A 23,167-nucleotide genomic window follows, 5' to 3' on the forward strand; every position below is an offset into this window, starting at 1 on the left:
TGCAGGAGTACTCCCCAGCAGAAGGAATGGGCATGGACGCACCATGCAAACGCTGCTGAGTGAAGAAACAAGAACCTCTCATTTGCCCTGATGGATGGGGGTGGGGCGCATACTGTACCATTCCCTTTCTCTCAATCCAGGGAACACAGCGCACCTGTAGGTTGAGTGCCGATGTCCCAGCTCCAAATTTCAGTCACCGCTGTGTTTGCCTTGTATTAAAACCCATGCAATTGTATGTGCATTACCTGTGTGTGTTCTTATATAACTATATGATATTTAAAACGTTTAAGAAAATCATCCTTCTGTATAGTGTCTATTATACATCAAAATAATTTCAACAACTGTGACCATCACACCTTCCGTTTCAGAAGGTAAATTCTACATGCTGAGAACTGGCAGGTGCTGACTGCAGACTTGTGAGACAGGTTTGAAACCCTCTTTTTGCAGACAGGGAAGTAGAGGCACTGAGACGTTAGGTAGTGCGCCCAGCGCCGCCATCACTCTTCAGAGACAGAGCAGGGATAGCTCCCAGGAGCCCTGCACCAGGGGTGGGGAACGTCCAGCACACAGGCCACGTAGGACCTGAGAAATCATCTGGTCTGGTCCCACCAAGGCATCTGCAGGCAGGACGTCAAATGCAATAGATCTAAAGCAGGCTAATTTTTTTTTTTGACAGGCAGAGTGGACAGTGAGAGAGAGAGACAGAGAGAAAGGTCTTCCTTTTGCCATTGGTTCACCCTCCAATGGCTGCCGCGGCCAGCGCACCGCGCTGATCCGATGGCAGGAGCCAGGTGCTTCTCCTGGTCTCCCATGGGGTGCAGGGCCCAAGGACTTGGGCCATCCTCCACTGCACTCCCTGGCCACAGAGCAGGCTAATTTTTAAGCGGATAATTTTGTACGGCTCATGGATGACATACATACCCAAAAGGCCCTCTGCGGAAACAAAGCTTCTCCACTGCTGCCCTACACGGTACTGCCCCGGACTCCACGCAGCATTTCAGAAGATGTGTCTGGATTATTCTACGTCAGGCATCGAGTCGGCTGTGTCGAAATGGCCCGACTGTTCTGGAATGAGCTCTATCTGTCATCCATGTATTCCAAACATTTGGGTTATCAATGGGCTTATTTCCTAACAATCCCAGACCTCTCGAGCACATATTTTCCTTTATGAAATTTTCAATCAAACAAATGAATTCAGCCCAGAAAAGCAAACACATTTTGGATAGAACAGTCATCTTTTTTAATCAGTTTTTGTGTTTCCTATATAAGCCAGCAGCCCAGAGGTACGATTTCTGAGAGCATATTGTAATGGAAGATTTTTACCTGAGTGCTATTTAGCATTATCATTATTATCCTTATTATTAATAATAAGGATTTATAGAATAGATGGAGGAGGCGCTGCTACTCCGAGACTGGAAACACAAGCCTGATTTGAGACTTCAGTCGGCAAACGCACTAGGAAGAGGAGAAGACGAGGGGAGAAATTGAAACAAACGGCTCTGTCCCGGGGACAGGCGTCTACCTTCAGGGACCAAGGAGCAGGTAATAGGAAGGAAAGATGCTGCAAAAATGGAGCCCAAGGACAAACATTCCCTGCACTCTGTCACTGCAAGGGATGCTGTCTGCCCACTCACTGAGCCCAGACAGGGCTGTGCGCCTGGACGGATCAACTGCCCCCATGCGGATGCCCCAGGAGCTTTCAACGCAGTTTTACAAATATGATCCCATGAGACCTCCACGAGATTGCTGGCAGAGACAGCGTGGCAAAGCTTCGCATCCTCACCCCATCACCTATCATGAAGGTATTCAAACCCAAGCAAGGCCAGCACCAGGCGACAACGTCACAAAAGTCCACCCTGGCCCCTGAACCGGACATGCAAGTGTGGAACAGAAAATGATCCCTGGGGCCACCTGCTGCAGCGCTTCACACACATCACTGACTAAGGAATCCATTCGGAAATCTTATTCAGCACCCAGCTTCCGGGCGCGCGCCAGACCTGCACTCCGAAATTTAAATTCCCCGAAGAAATGATCAGAAATGAAGGAAGGACTCATGTCTTCACACTGATGGGCTCTTGGAGTGTTGCAAAGGGCAAAGAGCTGGAAAATTCTCAGCTACCATTCTGGTGAGAGCCCCAGACAGCAAAGACGAAGAGAAAATCCCGAAAGCTCCAAGAGAAGGGAGGCGTTACCTTCGATGGGGACACTAATGAGAGTCCCATCGGCCCCACCCTTTGAGGCAAGGTGCATTTCAATTATGACATTAACGTCCTTGCAAAAAATAAAAATAAAAAAAGACAATAACATTGAGAAGGTGCTTGAGCCAAATGAAAAAGGAATCCAAGAAAAATAGAAAAGGAGGCCCGGAAATCCAAGGAAAAATGGAAACTAAGCACAAGAGGGGAATCAAATGAAATCTCCACCTGAGGAGCGCGGAGCAAAAAGCAATCAGTGCGAATGCGCCAGGAGGGCGACAGGTGCCGGAAACGGCGTGTTCGAGAGGGAAGCAGCCTCTGTCTTTCAGTTTGTATGTTGAAGAGGCTGCTCCTTCTTAATGGGAGGATGAAGGCATAGATTTTTCTTTGTCAGTAAGAAAAAAATACAGGAACACTCTGGAAAACAGAACCTCCATGCGGAAGGCATGGGCTGGCTGAATTTGCAAGACCAAAACGCAGGCTGTTTTGGGGAATGAATTCTAAGTAAAGAAAGGGCGTTTCTTTTGATTTCTAGTTTTTTTTTTTTTTCCTTTTTTGCTTTTTCATATCGTGCTCACATTCCTGGGAGTGGCCCGCGTTCAGAGCCACAGCTTTGGGCTCCCTTCTGCAGGGGCAGGGGTGCAGGCAGACCACTAGACTCTTCCAGGGATGACACGGAGCTGAGCAGAGCAGCCAGGTCAGGGCCCACACCCAAACCGCCGCTGCCACTTGCCGGCTCTGTGACCCTGGGCACGTTACTCCACCTCCCTCGCCGCAGCTCGCTCATGTGTAAAAGGCCACCTCCCCCGGAGGACTGCCCTGCCACAGAGATGAAATGATTTTGCATTTGTTACGCGGTTTCTGTGACCAGATTACATCAAGCACAGAAGTACCAAGTGTTATCACCACCATTACTGCAACATCAAAATATAAAATAGCACTTGATTTTCCATGAAAAGGCCGTTGTTCCAATGAGCCTCTAACAAGACCTCGTAGACTACACCGGAAGTAAATAACATAAAATAAATATAGAAACCAACCAGGGAAGAAGTACTGACAGAGCTGACGAAGCAGGAGCGACAGGAAGGAGAGGATGCAAGGAGAGAGGCGAGGGTATTTAATTCCTTCTTTCCAGACAGAAGAAACCGGATCCTGGGCGAAGGAAACAGACTGAGCGCCAAAGGATCTTCTTCAGATCTATGTAGTTTTCAATAATACCATATCTAGGCTGGCGCTGTGGCTCACTAGGCTAATCCTCCGCCTGCGGCGCCGGCACACCGGGTTCTAGTCCCGGTTGGGGCGCTGGATTCTGTCCTGGTTGCTCCTCTTCCTGTCTAGCTCTCTGCTGTGGCCCTGGAGTGCAGTGGAGGATGGCCCAAGTGCTTGGGCCCTGCACCTGCATGGGAGACCAGGAGGAGGCACCTGGCTCCTGGCTTCCAATTGGCACAGTGCGCCAGCCATAGTGGCCATTGGAGGGGGTGAACCAAAGGAAAAGGAAGACCTTTCTGTCTCTCTCTCTCTCACTGTCTAACTCTGCCTGTCAAAAAAAAATTAATAATTCCATATCTATATAATTTTATTTCATTTTAACTCATGATTTCCTTTTCATTAATTATATAAATGTATTTATGTATTGTATATACATGCTATAAATATGTATATACTTTATACTCCCCATAGCTGATTATAATAAATCAGCAGTAGATTTCAATGCAGTTTTAAAACTAAGCCAAGCACTAATCATGACGCTTATCGATCACAGAGCATGGAGCGGAGAGACAAGGCGAACCGAGGGGTAACTTGTCACTGTTGGCCTCTGCAGCGCACTTACTGTGTGCCAGGCGCTGCTTCTGGAGCTCCACTGATATTACCTAAATGGTATTCTTGTTACTATGATCATTTTGCAAATGGGGTACAAGGAAACCTCAACAGACTTGCAGAAAAGTCGCATTAAAATGTAAGTTCATTCTTGTGCAGGCGACATTTGGAAATTCATGCCTAGTTTTCTCACGATACACATTTTCCAGGAGCTGTTTGGAGACCCTGAGGCAGACTGGTACCTCCCCAGGATGAGGGCCACTACCAGCACCCACGGCCACCTGCCACAGCAGGGAGTCAGTGGGAGTTAATGTGCCAAATGCCAAAGGTGGGGGTGGGGAGGGACACTGGTACAGAAATAAACACTGGCACACAGAATTGCCATGTCTACCCAGAACCTCAGAATGTGGTCTCACTTAGGAACAGGTGAACTAGTTGTGAGGAGCTCAGACTGAACTGGGGTAGCCCCCAAATCCGAGGGCTGGTGACCAGGAGGGGAGACACAGAGACCAACAGCAAAAGCCCACCCAGGAAATGCAGCAGAGGCTGGAGTGACGCAGCTTCCCTGCCAGCATCGGGGACGGCCAGGGCCCCCGGAAGCTGGAAGAAGCCTCAGAAGGGGCGCGGCCCTGGGCTCACCACGGCTGCACACTCCCAGTCCCCATTTTACAGCTTCCTTTGCCTTTTGCTTTTTAAGACACTCTCATGCTTCGCTCTTTGTGGTGGGTGGACTCTTACATGGCTAGGGTTCGTAATCTCCCGGGGGTGGCAGGACCCATGACTCCTGTCTAACCCCCGGAACACAGCAAAGTTGGCGGGATGTGACTTTGACGATTTTGCCCGTGACCGTGGTGCTCACCCTGTGGGACAATCTCTCTTGTGAGATGGTGTCCCCTGAGGAAGCCAGTGGTCAGGCTGGGGAGGCACACGTGGCAAGGAACTGAGCCAGTCTGTCCAGCAACTGTCTAGGGGCTGAGGGTGACCTCCCACCCACAGCCAGCAAGACTGAGTTCTGCAGGCAGCCACGCCTGTTCCTGCCCTGTGCAGCCTCCGCTGTGCAGGCAGCTCTGTCCCACAGCTTTGCTGTGGCCGCCGGAGACTCTGACGCAAGCAGGGGGCTTGGCTAAGCTGGGCACAACCCCCTGGCCACAGAAGCTGCTTTCATAAAAACATTGCATTCAAATCCACTAAATCTGCGAGAGTATCCTTATAGCTCAATAGTTAACCAATATTCTCCTATAATCAATAATGACAATACAAAGGATACTTGGATTTTTTTTTTTCAGTTAGCTATAGTTTTTTCCAATTAAAAATAGACTTAGGAAGACAAATTATTCGGATGAGCAGTCAGCTTGGGAACAACTTCTTGGATAAGCAAATAGGGAAACCAAGGCATACAGAAATAAGTGACATGGGCAGGTTCCGCAGGTGACGTCACTGACTCACACACATCCTCGCAAACTCTACACTCTCCATCTGACTGCTGCCTGGAGACTGACAACTGGAATTTTTTTAAAAAAAGAAAAAAGGCAAGGTAATTGCTCAGATCAAGGACGGAGATTCACAATTTTGTCTCCGATTATATTCATGGTAAGCACTATTTCCAACATTTTCCCTGGTCCCTAGGAGGGTAGATGGGTTAAACTGGCACTTAATAGGCAATTTTTTGACAGCCGCTGCATTTGCAATTACCATAGCATAATTTTTTTCTTCTGAATAGCTCCAGATTTGTTTTTGTCTGAGCTGAGGTGGAAAATTGAGAAATAGCAGATTCAACAATAATTGACTTTATTAGGAATATGAATGTATTACACACGCCATATATTAAAAACTCATTGCTTTTATATTGGCCTCAAACATTGTACACTCCTTTTATGGTTCCCCAGTCTGCGGTGTTCCCTGTATTTTACTGTTCCCATCAGCTTTATGTTCCTCATTCCCTGTCACATGAAGGGAATCAATGGTTAAAAATCTAACTGCTCATCAGACACAAGCCAGAGTTCATAAGTGAAAGTGGGCAGCCTTGGGTAATTTAAGATATTGCTGTGAGCTGGTGTTGCCAAAAACAGTGCACTTATTGAACCATAAACAAAAGCAATTAAGATGAGATGTTGATGACTGTGAAGAAAGCTCCCCAGTAGTGTGGCGAAGCACATCGCTCAGAGGGAGGCTCATTTGCAGAAGCATCTCGGGCATCCTGGGAAATCCTGGAAGGCCAGCAGGAATCCCTCTTACAAAAGGACCCCAATGGCTCTTGGGAAAAACCGTGGGGAGCCTCCTGGAACATTGTTCACAGAACAGGAGGGGAGGGGGGAGGTAGACTGCCGATTTCCTTATGGTACAGCCAGGAAGTCCCTTTGGGATCAAGGCAAGGCCTTAGGACATAGCACAAGCCACAGTGAGAGGGTGATGCTAGTGAATGCTATGGAGCAAAACGTTGCCTCGGCCCGGGTTGAGGAACCCTTTGGAGAGACGCTAAGCACAGGGAAAGCAGAGGAGGCTTCCTGGAGCCATCCTAAATAGCTGGATCCTCCGAACTGGGCCAAAGGCACTGTGATTTGAAGCACCCAGTGCAGAGCCCTGAATCATCAACTGGCAAAGCACAAGCTGACGCTGGCTACAGACGCACCAAGAACCACTGATGGGGGCAGACACTGGGCTTAGGGGCCAGGACGTGGTTAGGACACCGCCATCACATCAGAGTCCCCAGGTCCAACTCCCAGCTCCAGCTCCTGATTCCAGCTTCCTACTCATCAGACCCTCGTTGGCAGAGGCGATGGCTCAAACACTGAGTTTCTGCCTCTCCCATGGGGACCTGGATTCAGTTCACAGCTCCCCCAGCCTCAGGCCTCCCAGGTGCTGGAAGCATCTGGTGACTGAACCAGTAAATGGTTCACAATCTCTCTCTCTCTCTCTCTCTCTCTCTTTTTCTTTTTAAATAAAATAATAAATGGAAAAAATTAAGAAAAAACAAAAGAACCACAGAGGTGAGAAAGCATTTGATTTATTTATTTATTTATTTTGACAGGCAGAGTTAGACAGTGAGAGAGAGAGACAAAGAGAAAGCTCTTCCTTCCATTGGTTCACCCCCTAAATGGCTGCTATGACCAGCATACTGCGCTGATCCAAAGCCAGGAGCCAGGTGCTTCTCCTGGTCTCCCATGGGGTGCAGGGCCCAAGCACTTGGGCCATCCTCCACTGCACTCCCTGGCCATAGCAGAGAGCTGGCCTGGAAGAGGAGCAACCAGGACAGAATCTGGTGCCTTAACCGGGACTAGAACCTGGTGTGCTGGCGCCGCAGGCGGAGGATTAGCCTAGTGAGCCATGGCGCTGGCCAAGAAAGCATTTGAGTTACTACAGAGGAGGAAGGGAAGCAGGGATGATTAAATACCTGGAAAAAAACTGGGCAATGGACCAGGACAAACACTTTAGTAACAGCCAGCCTCCTACCCCACCCAGCCCTGGGCCTTTCCACTGCCCTGAACAATGATAGTGGAAATTTTTGAACATGCTGGGTGTGTTATCATCTCTTTCTGAAGTGGAAAACTACTCCCATTATGGAGAATGGTGCCTAAAAATCCCCCCAAAGCAAGGCGCCCAGTGGGCGTTCTGGGACAGGAGGAAAGAAGGGCTGGATGGAGGCACAGGTGGCGTGATGAGTGCACACCTCCCTGTGACTGAAGTTAAGGTCAGGACTGACATTAGAGGAGGCAGAAGGAGTGGAAAGATCGCATGAGGGCAAGGTACCCTGAGACACATCTCAAGCAGTGAGCAGGAATCAAACAGGCAGGAGAAGAAAAATGAGCGTCCAGCCAGACAGATGATGTTGGGTCAACTCAGTCCTTCCCCGTCTGTCTGGAGAAACCGTGCGGGCGCATGTTACAGCATGCCGATCTGCCGGAGGCAGCGGTGATTGGCACCTGTGAGCCCAGCACCTGTGAGCAGACTGACATTCAGGGAGACAGGTCCAAATGTCACCGGCCAAAGGCCAGAGCACCTTGCAGCCTGGCGGGGGCCACTTGGACAGGTGGGTGGTCATCTGACTGATGCCACCACCCTGAGCATGGTTTGAATCTCACTGCAAGCAGTCAGCTCACTCCAACAGAAGGCATAGCTGCATGGGAGGGCTGCAGATTCCAAAGGTGTGGAAATCACCATGTAAAGACACCTCCTTTGTGCCAGGTCCCACTTAGAGCTGGTGCCATCATGTTGAACAGTCAGCTAATTTAGCAAAATGCTGAAGGGGGTTTATTAGCCCTATTTTCGCAGATAAAGAACTTCAGGTTCAGATACATGAAATGGTCATTTAAAAATCACACAGTGGATAAGAAATAGAATTAGGATCAACTGGGATGGGGCGACTGCTTCTGGACCACGAACAGAGGAGCCCTGCCAAGTCCTCACCTCCACTCACCATCGGGCAGCATGGGCACACTTTTCCCCCAGGAATGCAGTGAGAGGGCTCAGCACATGAAAAAAAAAAAACAACCATTGCGAGCCGAGCCTGAAGGTGCCACGTTGCAGACGCTCCTGCCCCAGAAAGCTAGGGTTTCAAGGCAAGGAAGGGGGAGTCTAAAGATGAAGAGCGTTGATTTGGTTTCCCGCAGACTTTCCCGGTGATTCATCCGTCCTCTCCTCTCCTCTCCTCTCCTCTCCTCTCCTCTCCTCTCCTCTCCTCTCCTCTCTTCTCCTCGGTGGAAATGCTCCAGAAAGAAATCTTCCCCGGTTATAAATTCTCTCCGTTCCTTCTTAACCAGTCAGGCAAGATTGATGGGCTGAGCTGGTTGACACAGAAGCAATTGGGAATATCATTATTTGCCTTGTATTTATCTGCATTTATGTTAATGGCTTTGTTCTTGATCAGAGCAACCGTGAAACTAGGGGAAATGTTTATTGCACTCAAAGTTTTCCTGTGATGAATTATGTGGGAGTCACAGAATAGCCAATGCACATAATGCGTAGAAAACATTCCATTTATTTATTTTTTTTCCTGCTTCTGATCCCAACAGCACAAGCCTCCTGCATACTTGGGACCAAACCAACTCAATTTTTCATATTCTGCTTTGTCATCTGATTGATTTAATGCTCCTTGTGGTCAGACTCTGCAGAGAAAAAGAACACGCATACAATTTTCTCTCTCTGGCATGCTCTTTCTTGCTTGTTCTTTCTTCAAAGGGCAATTTCATAAAATCACAGGACTTGGGGGGGGAGCTTTGTGTACAGTTTTTTCCTAACTTCTCACTGTTCAGAAACTCATGGGAGAAAAAGGAGGGAGGCAAAGAAGTAACGTTTCGAGATCTTTTAGGGGCCAGGCTATGTGCTTGGATGTCTCAGTTCTGCTATTTAATCTTCCTGACACTCTAAGATCCCCGTGTTGACGCTGAGTAAGCTGAGGCTTGGAGAACACTGGACTAAGTTAACAACCTGTCGCCTGTAGCCCAAAGTGAGCCCCAAGCTCTGTTTTTGTAAATAAAGCTTTCTTGGAACACAACCACACTCATGCATTCCAAACTTCTCTGATGGCTGTTTTCAAGCCACAGTGGAAAACTTCACTGGTTGCTTCCCATGGTCACATGGACCACAAAGCCCCAAATATTATCTGGTCCTTTGAAGAAAAGGTGTGCTGAGCCCTAGCTTGGAAAACCTGTCGTGGTGCCGGGTAGCCTATGAGGGTGCACAGAAAGCACCTGCTCTGTCTCTCACTTCAAACCTTCTCTTCTTCCTACCATGTCACTGCTCTACCGGTTCACAATGTCCACCACACAGAGGGACAATTAGCTCAGGTGGCCTCACCATCAAAAGGGACTCGCCCACGTTCGAACAAACACAGGCAGCAGCCAGGGCCTCTGTGCCTGGGGGGTGTTGGAGAGGCAGCTCCCTCCTAACCCTTGCAGCACAGTGGGTCTCCTGTCTTGCAGAGAGCAAGCCAGGATGGAGATTAGCTGGAGCTGGACTCCCTTTAATGGGGAACACTTCCTGGAAGAGGCAGGATTTGACATAAGTTGTTCATGTCACAGGTCATATAAATTTTTTAAAAAGCTTCCGAAGGGAGTGAGAAATGGTGAAAAATGATTCTGAATACTGTAAGCCACGCAGAATGGTGTTGCCCAGGAAGGGAAGCAGAGATGATGTTACTAGAAACAGCCATTTGTGAACACCTACTACCTGCTGTGGGATTTAAGTCAAGAAGTTTACGTCAACTCTTCCTAATGCACGCAACCCCTGAGAGACTGGTGATTTCAGGAGACGGGGAGAGAGAGACCCAGAAAGGTGAGAAATGTGATGAGATTTCCCCAAGATTCTGCAGTTGGCAAATGACACAGAGAGGACTTGAATTCAGGTCTTTCTGCTAAACCTATTCTCTCCCCAGGTGTCACTTCTTAAATGAGGCCCTGAAGACAGAACCCCAGATACACCAGGGAGCTTTTCTTAGACGTGAAGTTGACTCACGTGAACATCCACCGGCCAAAGGCAGCGTCTTGTGGCCCTGAAGGGAGCTGGGAGTCTGGGAACGAGAGACAAGGAGGAAGTGGCAGACAGAGGATGTGCAGGTGGAGGACTGGGGGGTGGGGACGGCAATAGAGAGAAAAGACTGAGCAGGGGCGCCTTGGACAGGGAGACCTGTGGGTGTCAGGCTGGCAGGAAACACATGATCCATCAAAGGTGGAAAACACGTTAGAAACAAATAAGACACTGGAAGACAGAGCCGTCCATGGAGGCTGTGTCTGTGAGTCACCAGACTGACTCATGGAGCCCTGTGATCAGATTCCACACGAGATCTCTCCAGGCTGTAATGAACCAGGGACCTGCAGGTCACCAGGTGCAGCAGGGGTTCCTGGCTCCCCGGGGCCAGTCGTCCATCTAGTGTAGACGCTTCATGATGCCATCTAGTGTAGACACTTCATAATGCCCATCACGGGGGATGTACTAGGTCACCTCTCGTGAGAGGGAGCTCCCAGGATCGCCAGTTAAAACAGGTGATTTCCCCTACTCTTCCACATAAAACTCCTAAAATGTCCACATAGCTGGATACATCCTCCCCAAGTGAAACACACAAGTCCCTGCTTGTAGATGCTCTCTGTGCAAGATCATCAGCCCGTTCTCCCCTATCCCTAATGGCTTTTCATCACCCCTTTACTTGAGAGGAGAGAAATCCAGGCTGAGACCCTCAGTACCTTTCTCATGGGAATGAAACCGACACAGAGTTCTGTGATTTCTGACACTACAACTCTGAGCTCCCACAGCATTAGGATAACTTTACCCTGGACTGAAAAAAAAAAGTAGAATAGTGGCAAAAAATAAGTAAACTATAAACAGAACTGAATTGGAGCTACCTAAGATAGACAATTGGCCAGTTAAAGAATTTCTTCTTATAAAATACCTTTGGAGGTTATGTCTGATGTTTAAATTTAGTCAAGTTGCACGGCTCTGTAAAGTCAGGGGGAAAATTCACCCAGCTTCTCAGAAATTGTCAATAAAATCCTGTTTTCCTACATCTATCAAACAGTGGGAATATATATTTGGTAATTAGATAAACTTCTCCTCTTTGCCATCTTAAAATCAATAACATTTTAAGAATGTATTTTTATGATAATCTCCTCTAATAAAGTGTCAGAGGAGGCTGTTTCATGGACTGTAACTTTATAGACAATGAGGTTAATCAAGGTGGATACAATTTCCAAAACCATGATGAGTTCCTGAGCTTCCAAGGTCGAACGACAGAAATCGGCTATAAAACTGTGGCTTTAAATGACGCCATAAAGACCAACGCCAGTTAAAATGTTCAGCCCCTCTTCCCTCCGTGGCGATGCCCAGCCCCATTCCGAGTGAGGGACTGGCCTGCTGTGAGCACATTAATGGAGTTGTAACTCCTGTGAATTCCTCAGCCTGGAACAGCTTCCATGTATCACAGATGAAGCCACCCCCAGTCACGTGAGCTCCAAGTCGGACCTCCAAAAGCCCAGGGCAGCCACTGTCTGACACACACTTACTTTTTGAATATTTTAAAGACAAGAGGACTAGACACTTCAAAAATAACAGATTCTGCTTTGCATGAAAATATAATATGTTTCCATCTTAATGATGTAAAAGAATAGCTTGTTATCACGATGCATCAGAAGAAAAACACAAATTACACATGCAAATGTTTTTTAGCTAATTAAATCAATTCTGAAGATAAAATTGGGACAGTACAGAACTACACGCTGGGTCCTAATAAGATCTGGAATCTTGCAGTTTGTAACTAAGTTACTAGAACATTTATTTCCGGGAGGTGAAGCTTCTCGAAGACCCTCCTGTGAGGGTATGAGTCATCCCAAAGAAACTCAATAGACTGATTGGCGATTTTCCCCATCACTCCTGCATCGTCAAAATCTCAGGGCCAAAATTTAGACTGCATAGGTGGAAATTCTACTTACTCCGTACAAATTACAACGCTGCCTGGGAAAGTGGAATTCATCCATAATGGGAGCAGAAAGATGACACTGTAAAACCCACATCAGCTACACAATGAAACTGGTCTCGCAATCCAAGGTCCAACTTCATTTTGATTGAAGATGGGTTTGGAGTCACGCAGCTCTGGATCTGAATGATGAATCTGCCAGGCATTTGCTATGCAAAGGAAGAGAACATAGTTCACATTTCTAAGACGTACTCAATTTTTTTCATCTGTAAAGTGGGACTGAAAATATCTATCTATCTCTCGCATTTTTTCTTATGAGAAATGTATTTGTGTTTAAAGAAGAAAAAAAATAAGATCTTTACAACACAGTTGCCTGTTACTCATATTTGCTCCTAATGAAAGAAGAAACGTTTTGTCTTGTTATGAGATGAAGATCTGAAAGTCACACAAATCCTGAGAAAGTCATTACCCCCTCACCGCACCCCACCCCACCCACCCCACCCCTAGGCATGGATAGAGAAGGGTTGAATTTGTTCCAGAATTTGCTTCAGAATTTAGGAATCAGAGAAACTCTAGATTATACAGCAAAGAAACTATTTCAGAGCTTGTATATGGTAGATGCTAAAAAAAAAAAAAGTTTCTTTCTCTGCTATAGGCCTTGTCTCTGTGCTACCGCACCCCAGTTTTCCAGAAGTGGGGAGAAGTGCTCCTTCTTCATCAGCCACAGCAACAAAGTGCTGGGCTCCAGAGGAGTGGCTGGAGGCCTAGAATGAAGAACAGAGTTTCCCAAGAGGATCTGAAGGACAGACTCACCCTACCCCATGTCCAGGAAGCACATCGCTGACCAAGCCACAGAGCCGCCTGGGACTCCACAACCCGGCATGGCTGAGATGTGGTGTAGCAGTTCGGTCAGCACAGGGGGAGCCCACACGCCAGGTGGGAACACACGCTTGGAGTTCCTGTTCCTCTGCTTCCCATCCAACTCCCAGCTGACGCACACCCAGGGAGGCAGCAGGTAACCCAGCTCCCTGCCACCCACATGGGTGACTCAGATTGAGTTCCAGGCTCCTGGTCTCAGCCTGGCCCAGCTGCGACTGTGACAGGCATTTGGGGAGTGAACCAAGGGATGGAAGATGTTTCTCTGTCTGCCTCTCTGCCTTTCAAATAAAATGAAAATAAGCCAAAAAAAAAATTTAAAGATAAAACAAATTTCCCATTGCTTATATATTCCAGCAAAAGGGAGACCTGGTTACTTGGCCCAAGGCCACTACTCTAATCATCCATGCTGCCAGGGAAGGGAGAAAAATAATACTGAGGGTCCCAGCTTGCCCCAGATAGGGTTGTCCATAAGCCAGAGTTACGGTGTAGATCAGGAAAGATAAGGGCCAGGGGAGCAGATGTCTCCACAAAGAGATGAGAGCAAAGCAAACAGTCCCCAGAAATAAGGAAGAACCAGTGGAGCCTGGACAGGAAGCCCAGACCAGGCAGCCAACCAGCAGGGGCACCAGGCCCAGCTAGGACTTTGAAATTTCCAGTATTTCCAGTGTCTTAAAGGACTTGGGCCAGGGAATGCTATCGAGAGGAAGCAACCAAGGAGAAGCAGGAAGGGGAAGGTGTGAGCTGGGAAACCTGCGGGGGGGCAGAGGCACGACTGGCCGGGACTTGGAGGTCGGCCCAGGTGGAGGCTCCGAAGAGCTCATGGAACAGCTGTGCCCCAGGGGACATCTCAGACTAGGCTGCTCTGATCTCCTGGTTGGAGTGAAGGAATCACACATCCCTGCAAGCCCTGCTGAGTGAAACCAACAGGAGCCCAAGTGCCGTGTGTTCTTCTCCAGAATACACCACCGGCATCTCTTCCCTCCCAAGTTGTTGAGGTCCTGCCAGTGCCTAGTGGCTCCTCTGAGCCTCAGGCTCCCCACCCATCAAGCTGGGAGGATAAGATTGAAATGACAGCAAGGGGGAATTTCAGTAGAAATTTAGGACAGTCATCTTGGGTGCACTGGGTAAGCAGCAGGAATTCTGGAGATAAATGTCTTGCTAATTGTATTCCAGCACATCCTAGCACATGGGTTAAGCTGCTGCCTGCATCACCAACACCCCATAGGTGCCCTGGATTGAGTCCCGGTTGCTCCACTTCCTACCTAGCTCCCTGCTAAGGCGCCTGGGAAAGCAGCACCAGCAGATGGCCCAAATGCAGGAGACCTGGATGGAGTTCAAATCTCCTGGCTTCAGTCTGGCCCAGCCCCGGATGCTGTAACCATTTGGGAAGTGAACCAGTGGATTTCTCTCTCTCTCTCTCTCTCTCTCTCTGTAAATCTGCCTTTCAAATAAATAAAATAAATATTTCCAAAAAATGTATGGCTCCCATTGTCCTTGTTTGGTATCCTCCGAAATGCACCTCTAAAATCGCTCTATGGAGAAAACAAGGCCCCTTACGGATGACCTGAATCTGCCCTGGATTCCAGCTCTCCTTCCACCTTTCACTAGCGGACAAGAGCAGCTCACGCATTCTTGCTAAGCGTCGCGGGGCACATTTGCTAACCTGGGGAGCAATCTCAATGACTCGTACACCATCAGGAGCTGAGAAAGGCTCACGTACATGTGGAAACTGTCCAGGGATCACAGGTGATTATTGCGCGTCCCTAGAGGGAAAAGGTCTAATTCCTCATCCCTCCCACTCTCCACGGTCCGAGCCAGATGGGTCTGTATGGTAATGGCATTCATCGCTAGCAATGACTGAGTGTTTAATACCAGCTATGAGGGGCCGGCGCTGTGGCATAGTAAGTTAAATCTTACTATGCCTGCAGCGCCAGCATCCCATATGGGCGCTGGTTTGAGTCCTGGCTGCTCCTCTTCTGATCTAGCTCCCTGCTGATGTGCCTGGGAAAGCAGTAGAAGATGGCCCAAGTCCTTGGGCCCCTGCACCCATGAGGGAGACCTGGAAGAAGCTCCTGGCTCCTGGGTTCACATCAGCACAGCTCTGGCCATTCCAGACATTTGGGGAGTGAATCAGCAGATGGAAGACCTCTCTCTCTGTCTCTCCCTCTCTCTGATTATAACTCTGCCTCTCCAATAAATAAATGAAATCTAAAAATAACAATAATAATAATACTGGGTATGGTTAAATGTGCTATATAAATTATCTCCCATCCCGCTCCTGCAAGCACTATTATTTATGCACATTTTAACAATAAGGCAACTGAGGCACAGGAGTACATTGACTTGCTTAAGTTCACCGAACCATAAAGTGGCAAAACCAGTGTTTGAACGCGGGCTTCAAGTCTCTATCTCTGCTGTATTTCAAGCTGGGGAAGGTGGATGAGCTCCGACGAGATCTCCAATGGGGAAGGAAGGGTGGATCGCTATAAATGTCGTTGGCAATGTTCTCTCTGGTGCTGGGACTCAGCCACCATCATGCCAGGCACATCGTGAATTCAGAGTTAACTCTCTGTGAGCCAGAGCTGGCCTCGTTGCCTCGGTGCGACTTCAGTCCCCAGTGGGGAAGTTGCAAGGGCGGGGAGAGCACCGGACAAGACCACCGACCCTCCTCCTGGCCCTTCAGGCTCAGCCAGGGCCTGGACTGCTCGCTCAGCTCCTCTCCCCATCGAACCTTCTACTGTTGTGGGTTTCCAAAGTCCCACCCAGGCAGCAATGCGAGGAGAGAAGCACGTCATCTCTGCTTTTGAATTCCTTTTTTCATCTTTTTATCACAAGTTCCTTGGTAATTTTCCGATTTCAAAGGAAATATTTGGAAAGATATCTGAGGCCTGGATGCGTTCATGTTTTACACCAAATGCTTTCAACATGAGAATCCGCCCAGTCGTATCTAATAAAAATATCCTTCCTGAGCCGGTACCAGGAGGTTTCATTAAAATAGCAGTCGATAAGCAGAGCTGATCTGGCACCAAGGGGGGAAAAAAGGGCCCAGGTTTATCAGGTCTTTGGAATTCGAGAGAACGGCTGAATCGAGGCCCTTCCCAGCCTTGTTCGGACACTGTGTTGCCCCATCAGATCAGAGAAATGTGCTGGAGGGAAGAAGAAATAGCTGTTCTTCCCATCTGGAGTTTGGGGCTGAAGCCCCCACAACAAAAGACAGCGTGCCAAGTAAAAAGCATGCAAATTCACTTACCGTAAGTTTATGGGACACAGGAGCCCTGGGACATGAAGCTCCAAGGACACAGGGGAACCTGTGTCTTCTTAGGCTCAGCTTCGTGAAGGGAGTTGCAGAGAAACGTGATGAGACACCAGGGGAGGAGGCAACAGTAAGGGGCAGGCGGGCAGAAGGGGGCTCAGCAGGGCCTCTGTGCGCAGGGTCTTCTCCGTGTCACTGGGTCTTCAAAGATAAGGACCAAGGAAGGGTGGGCTCGTCCCTGATGAGGGTCTTAGGACTGGCTCGGGGTGGGGGGGGGGGGAGTGGGCAGGGAAGGTGAGAATGAGCTTCCTGCTTCTGCTGCTTTCTCAAACGCCAAGATTCCACCTTCTGGGTACCGCGTTCTGAACCCCATCAGGACCGTTCCAAACCGTACTGAGCTGTCAAACCGAGAGAAGCATTAGTGATCTGTCTTCCATCGAACAGGCAGGGGACAGAGAAGCCTCAAACGGCCCACAGCTGAGCTCGCGGAACACAGGACTCCTCTTGTCCACACATTAAAGTCTCTGTGCGCTCTCCGGAGGGTCTCCGCCCAGGGCTTCCTCTGCCTGCTGCCCGGTTCACTACAGCAGTAACAGCCCTAACGGGAGCCCAGAGCCGCAGCTCCTAATGCGCTCCTCATTGCATTTTCAACTACTTACTGCATATTACCACAGGCTAGATCCTCGGCGAGGTGCAGGAGACAACAAATTAAAAGGGATTTTATCTGCACAGACTGCCATCTAACAGGGGAGTATGGCATACACACAAGATAGGAAGCCGTCATCGCCACAAGGCAGTTGGAAAGAGGAGGTGGCTGCTCCCGGGTGGGAGAAGCATGGTCTGCTTCCTGGAGGAAGCCAAATCCAAACCAGACTTGGACTACAGTTGAGAGCTAGACATCAAGGACACAAGAGGGCATGCTTGGAAGGGAAATTAGCAAGGCCAAGGCTGAGCGAGCATGAGGGGAGTAAACAGGCTACGTAGAAAATCAGCCTGCCTGGAATGGAGTTTTAAGTGGCACAAAATGGTTAAACCCGAGTGGTTAGCTAGCTGGATAGAACTCTATGCATTTACCCAAAGTGTAGCCCGAGGTCCTTCCCGGCCTTGCCAACTTCCAGTTCAAGCAGCATCATCTTGATAGAGCAGAAACCCCGGGGATCGGCAGAGGCCCTGGGAGGCAAGACCGTCCTGAGCTCTGTCACCTTCGTCACCCTGGTCTACGCCTCGCGCCTTTGCACGCTACGCTTCCAGACCTGGGACGGCTCTCCCCTTCCTCCACCCTCTGGGGTTCTTAGACTCAGCGCCCTGAGCAGCCAGCGAAGCCTGCCTCTCCCCAGCCACCTGGAGTTCCGAGGTCCCGGTTCCGGTATCTTCTGCTTTCCCACCACGCTCTGCCCGTGCAGCCAGTCTTGGCCACACCCTGCTGAGTTTCTCTATCAGTGGAAGTGACAACAGCCAGGCACCGTCTCCTGAGCCCTGAGATCGTCCTGGGCTTTCCCTGCCCCGCTCGGCCACATCCTTAGCTGGATGGAACCATTACGGACGGGGACTTTGTCCTGTGGCTTCGATCATGAGCCCTGATCGCCTGGAGTTTGCATCTTATTTTGCTGGGTGACCTTGAACAATGTCCTGGCCTCCCTGTACCTTGGAATTTCTCATCTGAACAATGGTGATGACAGCATCACCCACCTGATGAGTCATTGAGCGGCCATGAAGCTTAAGAGCAAAGGAGCCCCAGGATCAAGGTGGAGGTTCAGTACGTTGACGTGTAAAGTAGTTCGTAGGTGCTCCACATGGGAGTGCTCCTTTTATTAGGTTTATTTTTAGCTCAGAGACCTCCATGCCTAGCCACAGTGTCACACACATGGGCAACTTCCTCAGTTCCCTCCCAGTTCCGGCATTTCTCAGTCCCACTTGGTGTCCAGAGGCCCTGGCCAAGGCCACGTGCAACCCCAGCCCTCGAGGGCAGGGTCTCCATGCCAGGACAGCACACCCAGGGCACAGGTGTTTCAGGTTACGTCTGAGACTTCCAGCTATGGAAATAACATCCTTCAAAACACTGTCCTCTTTTTTTTTTTTTTGTTCCCTGTACATGAATTAGGTCTTTTTCTAAAAAAGAAGAAAAAAGAAAAAAGAGGCAAGGAAAAAAAAATGTAACTGATCTGCTTTGTGCCAGAGCTGTCTGGTCCCTCCAAACACTTAATCCAGCGGCTCTCATTGTCTGGGATCAAAGCGCCTTCCCCACACTCCAGCTTTGTTCTACTTGGAGCAGAGGAACCGGCTGAAAGGAGAGCTCCTCCAGGCTTCCTGCCCCTCCCTTCCCCTGAACTTTGAGAGAACAAAGAGATTTACAAGGAAGGATCCCAACTACAAGGTGCTAATGACAGGGATCACATGCATCTGAGGTCTGGACAAGTGTTCCCAAGTCAGAAGGCTGCCAGGAGGGGGAGGTGCTGGGAGGAGACAGGCAGCTGAGCCAACGCAGGAACCAGGAACCCCCAGACCCCGCCCCCCACCCAGAATTTGCCAGGTGGGACGGCCAAAGAGCCCTCCCCGGCGGAAGTGCCTCTCATCCAGCAAAGACGCCCTCTGTCTGCCGTTGGTGGCCAGACGGCTCTCTGCACTTGTGGGAAGCTCCCTGGAGCCCTGCTCCTGGCCCGCCCAAGTGCTGGCAGTAGCTGTGAAAGTCCCCGTCTCTGCTGCAGAAGACAAAGGGGTCTGCTGAGAGTGGCAGACCAGCAACTCGGGAAGGAGACCTGTTTAGCATAAATCAGAATCACTTTGAGGGCTTGTAGAAATATAGATTGCTGAGCCCCAGGCTGTGCTTTTCTGATTCAGTGGCTCTGGGTAGAGCTTGAGAATTTGCATTTCTAACAAGTTCCCAGATGCTGTGGGTGCAGGGGCCCTCCTCTGAGGACCTCTGCTCCTTACAATTAACTCTGCAGATTGATTCACAATGAACCACGCAGAGCCTGCATAGGAGCCTCCAACCTCAGCTTCCGGGTGCTTCTCCCCATGACTCTGGAGCAGAGCAAGCAGCCACTGCCCAGGGGAGGCCCTGGTCCTAGTGCATCCCAGTGTTATCGGAATTTAGGGTGTGTCTACTTCACCAGCACGGTTTGGTCAGGGTGGAATCATGCATGTCCCCTTCTGAAACTTTCCACTAAATGCAGCTGTGGACAGCGGAGTGAAGTGCATGGTGGCAGAGAGGTGAGAGATGGGTCAGGCAGACACCCAGGGCCTGCAAACCCGCTCACTGGCTGGGTGGCCAGGCACAACTTTCTCTAATTTGTTCCTTCCTTCCTTCCTTCCTTCCTTCCTTCCTTCCTTCCTTCCTTCCTTCCTTCCTTTCTCTTTCTTCTCTTCTTCTTCAAAGATTATTTATTTGAAAAGCAGAGTTACAGAGAGGCAGAGGCAGAGAAAGAGAGAGAGAGGGAGAGGGAGGGAGAGAGAGAGGTCTTCCATCCTCTGGTTCTACTCCCCAAATGGCCACGACAGGGCTGCAATGGCCAAAACTTGGCCAATCCAAAGCCAGGAGTCAGGAGCTGCTTCCGGTCTCCCAGGTGGATGCAGGGGCTCAAACACTTGGGCCATCTTCTACTGCTTTCCCAGGCCATAGCAGAGAGCTGGACCAGAAGTAGAGCAGCTGGGACTTGAACCAGTACCCATATGGGATGCCAGCACTGCTGGTGGTGGTTTACCCACTACGCCACAGCGCCCGCCCCATGCACAAGTTTCTTCCACTCTGTTGTCTTCTGTCTCCCCTCCTGAAGAATGAGGAGCAACTCCAGGGTATTTCAAAAGGTTTGTGGAAAATGGGATTATGATAAAGTTTATTTTTATGCAAAACACTCTTGAAATCCAGGCATGTGAAACCTCTTCAAAAGTTGATGGAAAATATGTATTATGAAAAAATCTATGCATGGATCTCAAATTGTTTGCACCAGAATAAGCCTACTGTTAATTTCATTGTTGCATGAACCGCTGGAAGCAGCCTCACAGACTGCCCTCACAGGCTGCTGGAAAGATTAAATAACAGAACCCGAATACATAACCTCAGATACAACCCTGCAGCAAACAGTCGTCTAAAAAGCCAACGGAACTACCTAACCTGGCTCAGCTCTCTGCTCTTTCTGGGGCTCAGCTTTTGCCCACAACCTATGGCAATGGGTGAGATGATTTTCACTTCAGTGAGCAAAATGGATGCTTGAAGTCCCCACAGCTGATAAACGTCTCAGTGAGCAGAAACATGGGTGCCAAGATCCCCCCATGCACCCTGTTATCCACCCGTCCCCCAGCAGCAAGGGCACACGGCTTTCCTGCCTAACTGGGTTGTGCCAGGCTTCTGACATCTATGTTTATGTTCCAGCTGGCACTGCCAGAGAAACACCTGTTGCAGAGAAAAAAGCCTTACTGGGGAAAGGGTCTTGGTATTTTTGCATCCAAGCACTGAGGTTCATGGGATTTCTCAAGGATTCTCAGAAGACAACCTTCAGGGAGGGAAATGTCAGCTCAAGTCGGCAGACCGTATAGATCCCTGAATATTTTCTATTGGAAACAGAAAAGACAATTTAAAGTTGTGATTTGTCTTCCTCTTGAGAATACTGGTAACTGATGTCTCAAGACTGCCTCCCACACGCATGCCAGACTCCCCAGGAGAAGGCTTGAAAGGGAAGACCACCAGCTTGAGCCAGCTGTGAGCGAGAGAAGACCTTCGGTGTGGTCTCCAGATAATCCAGCCCATGACCAGATGGCCCTGATGTCACACGGGTAGAGTGTCTTGGAAAGGGAAGGCGGTCCCCACAGGCTCCTGATGGGGCCCACCATCACATCATGATTCTGAGAAAGGTGCAAAAGGCAGGCCATGGCCCCTGACTGCTCAGAGAAGCTACAAAGAGGCTGCCGTGTCAATACTGGAACTGCGGAGGTCAACAGATGTGCCAGACCCTGTAAGTGACCCTGTGTGTAAAAATGCGTGCAAAGCATGGTAGGATATGCCCACCAGCATTGACGGTTCCCAAGTCATCTTTTCAAACGTCAGGAAAGCCAAGTGGTGTTTCCAGGCAAGCTGAGTGGTCAACTCAGGTGGCCTCAGCCAAGACCCGTCTCTTCTACCCTCATCCCACAGATGCAAGTTAAAAGGTCTCCTTAGGAGAATCAGAGCAGAGCAGGGGGCCAGGCAGGGGGCCATGGGAGACTCAGGTCCAAGTGCAGGCCTGGGTCACAGCTCCTCAGCCTCCAGCTGGTGTGTGGGGCTGATTAATGCCCACCAGAGATACCCAGGTCCTTACTCCTAGAACCCTTGCATGTTGCCTTAAATGGACAACTGGGGAGGGGTTCAGGCCTGATTGAATTACAGATCTTGGAGGCAGACCATTTATTCTGGATTATGGAGGTGATCCCCAAATCGTAAATGTCCCTGGAGGAGGCAGAGACAGAAGGGGGAGGCTGCGGGTTGCTGCTGTGGCCGTTGGCTTTGACGATGGGAAACCCAGCAGCCAAAGAAGCCCAGAAATGCAGCTCGAGATGCTGACAAAGGGCAGGAAAATCGATTGTTCTCTGGCGTCTCTGCAGGGAGTGCTGCCCTAGACCTTGATTTCAGCCTAGAGACGCTGATGTTGGACTTCCGACTTCCACAAGTGTAAGAAAATAAATGTGTGCTGTTTTAAGCCACCGGACGTGGGGTAATTTGTTACAGCAGCCATGGGGAACTAACACAAGTGGGCATTATCAGACTCCATCCCCGTAAACTCACCTTCCCCTATTCCCCACTGACTGGCCCCAGATCTCCCTGTGACCCTGCCATTCCCAGGGAGGCAGCCGCAACTCACTGGGGCCTCCCTCACCCCCGGGCCACGTTGCTGGAGGCTGAGGCCAGGTGGCAGATGTGGGCTCTCCGGCCTTGGCTATGACATTTAGTGACTCAGGACTCAGACTGCAAGACCTCAGTGACTTTTCACTTTGCATTCCTATTTTAAACTGCAGGGGTTGTATTTTGCCTAAACAAAGATAACAAGATTTTGGTGAGAATCAACGGAGTTTTGTATGTGAATGATTTGTATTCATAGCTAGCAATGGTCACGCCAGGACAGAGGACACACCATCTCTGTGCTGTTTTGTGCCCGTGTACAGATGAGTAAACTGAGTTTGAGAACATTTGAGAAACGTGTGCAAAGTCTGGCCCTGGAACCCCAGCTTTCTGAGTCTGTCTCCTGCACTCCCCCATGCCCCTGCAAGTGTGTAGGATGGCCTCAGGGGCCACGATAGGAACCCTGGATCTCGAGATGGCACTAGCATTGCCCCTGTCTGATGAGCCTGCACCTGGGACTAAAGTAGCCCTAAGCTCTAGTTGATGAGAATCCTGTCTTCCGGATTCAGAGATGCACAGGAGCCGTACCGAAGCGCTGATGCCAGCTGCCGGAAAGCCTATGTGTGCCATAGGAGACGCCCTCACCCGCCAGGCAGCCTAAGGACACGCTCAGCCCACTCTCCAGGCTTCTGATTTGAGGGAGATGTGTGCAGGTGGAACCCCCCGGCCCACTTGGAGCTGAGCGTAGTCACCTGGAGCTAGCATTTCCTGGGACAGAGTGAGGCAGCCTGTTACTGACAATTAGGAGCAGT

The 23,167-nt window shown here is 49.6% G+C and overlaps 1 long non-coding RNA gene across 1 annotated transcript in view; it reads right to left on the bottom strand.

The window, feature by feature from the left end:
* Positions 1–11,525: 11,525 nt before the first annotated feature.
* Positions 11,526–23,167, bottom strand: part of LOC127491320 (uncharacterized) — a 29,375-nt gene continuing 17,733 nt past the window's right edge. Inside the window, exons 2-3 of the long non-coding RNA XR_016225208.1 lie at positions 16,544–16,944; positions 11,526–12,623 (exon numbers count right to left, since the gene is read on the bottom strand). This is a non-coding gene — a long non-coding RNA (uncharacterized LOC127491320). The remainder of the gene's footprint in view (positions 12,624–16,543; positions 16,945–23,167) is intronic.

This window comes from Oryctolagus cuniculus, chromosome 18 (assembly GCF_051225735.1).
Source record: "Oryctolagus cuniculus isolate XC-2025 breed Fujian yellow rabbit chromosome 18, ASM5122573v1, whole genome shotgun sequence".
Taxonomy (NCBI): domain Eukaryota; kingdom Metazoa; phylum Chordata; class Mammalia; order Lagomorpha; family Leporidae; genus Oryctolagus; species Oryctolagus cuniculus.